A 6722-nucleotide genomic window follows, 5' to 3' on the forward strand; every position below is an offset into this window, starting at 1 on the left:
GGTAAAAAGTTAAAATTTGCACATAAGTTCATATTTGTATAAAATCAGATAATCAAGCCGAATATAACAGTTGAGCGACCGTGCTAGAACCACGGAACTCGGGAATGCCTAACACCTTCTCCCGGGTTAACAGAATTCCTTATCCGGATTTCTGGTACGCAGACTGTAATATGGAGTCATTCTTTTCCTCGATTCGGGATTAAAATTGGTGACTTGGGCACCCTAAACCTCCCAAGTGGCGACTCTGAAATAAATAAACCAATCCCGTTTCGATTGTCCTTTAATTGGAAAAAACTCCCTTGCGCCCTCGCGGGTGCGTAAAAAGGAGGTGTGACAATTGTTCCATGTTAGTCTAATTTTGATTTGTTCTTGTTCTGTTTTCTTTAGTAATTGTGATGATTAAGGTTTTTGATTTAGTTTTGATTGTAAATTGTTTCTGAATTTCAGTAAGTTCAATATTTTTGTTTTGATAGATTTTATTCTAGTCATGATTTGATTTTGTTTAGGTTTAGTTTTGATTTCGATTGGTTAAACATTGGTTGGATTTCCTATTAGCTTTTATTTTTCAGTTAGTCTATTTGGTGTTTCAAATCTGTTTTGGGTGTTGTTTGATTTTGTTTCAATGAATTAATACTTTTGTTAGTTTATTTAGTTTAGTTTTACTTGTTCATTCAATTTAGTGCTCATTTGCAATTCAATTAGGCTTAAGGTTTGGATATAGCTGAATAATTTAGCCTTCAATTAACCTTGGTTGATTTTTAACCAAGGCAAAAGGGGTTTGGGTTGGTTAGTAATTTCAGTGAGTAGTCAGGGGTAGTTTGGGCATGGGAAAGGGCTGGTTTGTTAAGAACTAGTAATTTTAGAACCCATATAAGGGTAGTATAGGTATTCCATAGGTAGAAGAACACCCTAGGGCCTTCTAGAAAGGGGCCTTATTGTAAGTTTCTGCATTTTCAGAGCAGTAACTTGGGCAACAAGCCACAAATTCAGGGATTAATCACCAATTTCTGAAAATAAAAAGGGGGGGAAATGTGTGAGAGTTTCCAGAACATTCTGCCCTTTTATTGCCTATAAAAGGCAGCCCCAATGCCTTCATTTACAAGTTTACACACCCCTGAAAATTCCCAAAAGTTTGGAAGCTCAAAAATTTCCCCCAAAAGGGCCCTCTCTACAAGTCTAAGCAGAATTCAAATTTCAACCTAGATCTGATTTCTAATAGTTCAAACTCTCTTTTAGATTTCAAATTTCCAAAATCTAAAAAAAACAGAAAATATGAGAAAATTGCAAAAAACAATGCACTGTTACATTGGTTTTTGATTTAGTTTTGTTTGATTTTCTTCTCGTTTGATTGTTGGCATTTCTGGATCGTGCCGGTTTGGTATTGAGCAGTTCTGGGTTAAGTAAATTGGGTTTTGTTTGAGTTTGGTGTTTGCCGAGTACTTCTGGATGCCTTTTGAGTTTACTGGTTTGTTGTGGTGTTGTTTTGGTCAATCCCTCTGTCCTATTTGATATTTGGACTACTGGTCTGCTTTCTGGGTTAAAATTGTGTTGTTGCTGGACATTCTCAATCGTTGTTGCTGCTGCTAACTTCTCCTCTTCCTGTTGCATTCTAATTCCCAGGTACTTGGCTCGACTATGAATGACGTTTGCGATCTCAAGCTTAATATAGCCAATTGAAAAGAAATTGAAGTGCCAGTTGTTTATTTGTTTCAGTTTGCATACAGTTCATGTGAAATTTTATAATGTGTATATCAATTAGGACTGTCTGATTAAGATTACTTCTCCTGCTATGGACTGTTGAAATTTGTACTCATATCAGATCTCTTAGGGCTGTTAATTGATGTTTGTTATTCGTGGACACAGCGTGGTCTAATGTTTGGTTTTCATGGTAATACTGGGTAAGCATATGGAATCAGAATGTGGTTGAGTTTGCAATCGATTTAGAAGTATGCTCTACTATAAATATGAATAAATACTTATGTGCTAATTTGAGTATTAGCTAAAAACAAGTCACAAATGAGCATGTGAATCTCTTAGCCGGTTTGGATTCAGTGTCACCTTATGATCTTCATGAAATTAGCTATAAACAGGTATAGTTAGAACTCTTTTAGTATATCTGGTTTCTGTCAATGGATTCTGCTTCACATTGTCACTATTAAAAATGCATGAGGTAGATTCAATTGGTTAATTGAAATGAACCAAACAAAAACAAAGTAGTTGCTCATGTAATAAGCTGAACTGGGCAGGCCACCAATACAATAAGTTTGGGCTTGTTTTCGTTGAACATGGCCCACGTCTGGGTTTATTTTCTCTCTATGCAACCACAAGCAAAATGGCATAGGGCCGGTATTAAAGCCCAAATGCTGAATATTCAATGAAGTCATGGACTTAATTTTAATCCTTATTTGGAAATGAAGTAACTCCTAAATAATAATGATTAATTAGGATTTTTATTTTATTAGAGACAAATAATTTAGAAAAATCATAGTTTACTTTAGGGTGTACCTTTAAATAAGCCATGAGACGAGCCTCGCCGAACAAAATAAACAAATTGCGGGGCCCTCGGTAATAGGTTATAATAGATAAGTAGAATTCGGGATAGGCCGTTTAGTGAATTTCACGGCCTTCCCCAAAGACAATAACGCGTTAGACTCTTTAAGCGCGATTTTAATCAAATTACATTCCTAAACTCGGGTGCACATTTATGTGACCCAAATCCAAATCTCAACGGATGTCGAAATGTGTCAATAACCACGGGTGCATTGATGTGACGTGGTTCGAGACGCGTTTTCACGACGTTGCAATTCTTTTAAAAAATAGTGATAAAAGCGGTTTAAAGTTAATAAAAGCACATAAAGTTGGCATGTGTTAAAATCGGACTCTTAACCATTTACAACAATTTAAGCGACCGTGCTAGAACCACGGGATCCGGGGGTGTCTAACACCTTCCCTCGGGTCAACAGAATTCCTTGCTTAGAATTTTTGGTTCACAGACTCCAATTGGAAGTCGACAATTTTCCTCGGTACGGGATTCAAGATAAACCGGTGACTTGGGACACCAAAATCCAAATCTTTCCCAAGTGGCGACTCTAAATAAATAAATAATCCCGCTCAGAATAATGTCACTTTAAATGGAAAAACTCCCTTATACATTATCCTCCGGGGTAGGTGTGTAAAAAGGAGGTGTGACAGCTCTGGCGACTCTGCTGGGGACAAGAACCCAGAACGTTTTGTTCAGGGTTCAGAATTCGAGCTTAGATAAATTGTTGTATTTGGTTATATCTGATTTTCATACATGTTTCATGCTTAATGTGCTAAATGTTTACCGCTTTGATATTATCTGAACTGTATATAAACTGTGCAGAAACCCTTCTCTTCTCACCTCCGGAGATGTGCTTACTGGTTGAGACTCCCTATTCTGTTAGTGTCATACCCTGAAATAAGAAATAGGTCGGACAAGTTACAAAGCCGGACGATCTCGCGGGTCCCCGGTACGTTGCCCCCTCCTCGACTCGAGTTGTCCGCTCGGGACAAATACCTAGGCTTTGAACCTAGAATAACGTTACTTCATCCCTAGTAGGAACGCTTATTTGCATCATGTTGCATTTGACTTAGGGGACTCAACACAGGGGTTGGGTCCGTCTAGGACAAGCAACCTGAAATGAAAAAGACCATCTTGATGCATCCTATTCGTTTTTCGTGCATTTATTTGTTTCGAGCCTGCATGCTGACCGGTTTCTGAATATCGGGAAAATTGAGAAAAAAGAAAAAGTGAGAAATAACAGTGGAGAGAGAGTTAACTGCCTACTTTTAGAAAACCAATTCCCGAATGTTGTTGAAACTCTGCCGAAATTTAAAAAAAAATATTTTTATAGTTTGTTTTACTCAAAAAAAGCAAAAAAAAAGGGGGGAGAAAAGGCTAAAGGGTTTTCGTTGTGTTGATGAAAAGAAAAAGAAAAAAGAAAAGAGTCTTGTTTTCAAAAATAGTTTATTTTTCCAAACTACGCCGGTTTGATTCTCACAGGGTGTGGGATACGTAGGCAACCCTCATCGGGTCCAACCTACCCTTTTGCAAAAATAGCCCACAAAAAAAATGTCAAAATTTTAATCTTTGTCATAAATAAGTCGGGTGATGCCATTCTTGCTTACAATAAGCCGAATGTCCCCAAAAGGACGTCGGAAGGCTGTTTTCGCAAGAACAGCCACCCTGAGTCATTTTTAAATGGTTTGCATGTTCGGAAAACTGGATCTTTCTTTTAATCTGTGAAAAATTAAAAAATAATCAATTTGTTGAGTCAAATAAATTTTATTTTTTGTTTAATCACCTTAATAAATGTGCAGGATGAGCACGATGCAAAATGAATCTTTTTCAATAATGACTAAAATCCCTTTCGAGTTGCGGCTATGGTGGGATGATTTTGATGGTAAAGGGCAAGATGAGGTCAAGAAATATCTGAAAGGTCTTACGGGTTTATTGGAAATCCAGCCTCGGGGGGATATTATAAGAGCGTTGGTCACTTGCTGGGACCTAGCGCACAATGTCTTCCACTTCCCAGATTTTGAGCTCACCCCAACTCTGGAGGAAATCGCCGGGTATATCGGAAATGCTGAGGTTCCGTAAAGAGAAAAATATTCGGTTGCTCCAAGAGCCATCACGGTGCATCGGTTTTTAGATTCATTACAAATACCCAGGACAGTCCATAATCCAGATTTGGCAAAAGGCTTCTGTACTCTGCGCTTCATATACGACAGGTACGGCCACGTAGGAGGATTTAACAAGACGGACATCAAGTTATGCAGTAAAAATAACCGTCAAAAATGGGATGAGCACAGACGGGTGGCTTTCATGATAACCTTTTTAGGCCTCCTGGTGTTCCCAAGGAAAGACGAGAATATTGATATAAAAGTAGTCGGGGTCGTCAGTACCTTGCCTGCTCAAAATGAAAGCACTCTTGCGCCTATGAACGTGTTTGACATTTTCCGAGCTCTCACTGCCTGCAAAGCCGGAGGCAACTTTTTTGAGAGGTGTAACTTGTTACTACAAATGTGGATGACCGAGCATCTATGCTACCGTTCCCCGCTCTTGAGTTATGGTTCATCTGACAAGACATATATAGGAGAGTTTTACAGAAGGATTGGCAGGGTTAGTCTGCCTGAAGGAGTAACAGCATGGATATCATACTTTCGTACTCTCACGGACAGTCAGATACAATGGACTTTGGGATGGTTGCCTGTTGAAGAGATCATATACATGCCAGTAGCTAGGTCGCATTTTCTTTTGATGGGCCTTAAGAGCATCCAACCTTATGCTCCATGTCGGGTTCTGAGACAACTCGGGAGATGCCAAACCGTGCCACGGGAGGAAGATCTCAGTGTTCAAGTAATTGAAATTAGCTCTGACGGACAACTTCCCGAAGCAAAAGTCCGCGAGATTTGGGATGAATGTCAATATCTACAAGCAGATACTTGTGTGCAGGATCGGGCCAAAGGAGAAATGTCGCTAGAATACCTCGCATGGTACAGAAGAGAAGTTGAGCATCAGAGGCCAGCTAAAAGACCCCACATCCAGGATTTCACTGAATCAACACAAGAACAATGGTGTTGGATAGCAAAAGAAGAAGGCTATCAGGCCGAAATCAGCAAGCTGAAACAATAGATCGGAGCTCTGAAATTTGAGAACAATGTGCAAGTTGTTGCTGATCAGTGAGAAAAGAACAGTTTGGCCCAAGAAAATGAGGTGCTTAGGAACCAAGTCCAGCAAATGACGATAGCTGCCAATAACCAACAAAGGAGTCAGTCGGATGAACAGTTGATAAGAGGGTTGAAAACGGAAATCGTTGAGTACCGGGATGAGCTGAAGAAATCCAAGGGTACCATAGCAGAACTCTAGGCACAGTGGGAAAAAAGTACAAAAGAGCGCACACAGTATCTACAGCAGGTAAGGAAGGATTATGAAAATACCATTGCTAGTCTGAAACGAAAAATGATCACTCTTGAGGACAAGGCAGCTAAGCAAGCCCAAGCTTTTGAAACCGAAAGTGGTCACTGCTATGATTTACTGGCCCGAATGGAAGTAGAAATACAGCAGCTACAGAGACAGCATATTCAGGATTCTCAGGTTTTGGAGGCCCGTAATGATCAGATAAGGCGCTTGCTCATAGAAAAAGGTCGAACCAGGGACAAGATTGAGACTATTGCCCATGCCATCATCAAGAGATGTCGACTGTGTGAAGACATGACCCGCACCACCTTCTTTTCAGCCATAATGATTTATGTCAAGCGGACAATACATGAACTGGAGCAACTTGAAAGGGATCTCGCACCTAAGCCCGCGGCGAGGCCAAACGATGCCCCGCGGGCACCCATTTTTGAAGTTTTAATGTACTCATAGTTCGAGTTTGTATTTTTCGTTTTAGAGTCTGTTGTCTGTTTGTTAGCTTCCTTTTCGCATCAATAGTTTTTGAGTCTGTACTTGAGTTTATTTTAAGTCTATTAGTTCCCTTTTCAAAAATGTTTAGTTTGTAATAGAATGTTTTAGTAATGAAAATTGAAAATTCCCAAAAATTGTTCTTTATTTTTTGCATGTAATTTTCACGAACTATGCTTGGTCTGATTCGTGCGGGGTCGCGATACGCAGGCAATCCTCATCGGATTCGACCTTAACCGTAAAGAGAAAAGCAAAAAGAGGGAAGAAAATAAAGGAAAAGCAAAAGAAACAAAAG

This window comes from Nicotiana sylvestris, chromosome 3 (assembly GCF_000393655.2).
Source record: "Nicotiana sylvestris chromosome 3, ASM39365v2, whole genome shotgun sequence".
In the NCBI taxonomy this organism is placed as follows: domain Eukaryota; kingdom Viridiplantae; phylum Streptophyta; class Magnoliopsida; order Solanales; family Solanaceae; genus Nicotiana; species Nicotiana sylvestris.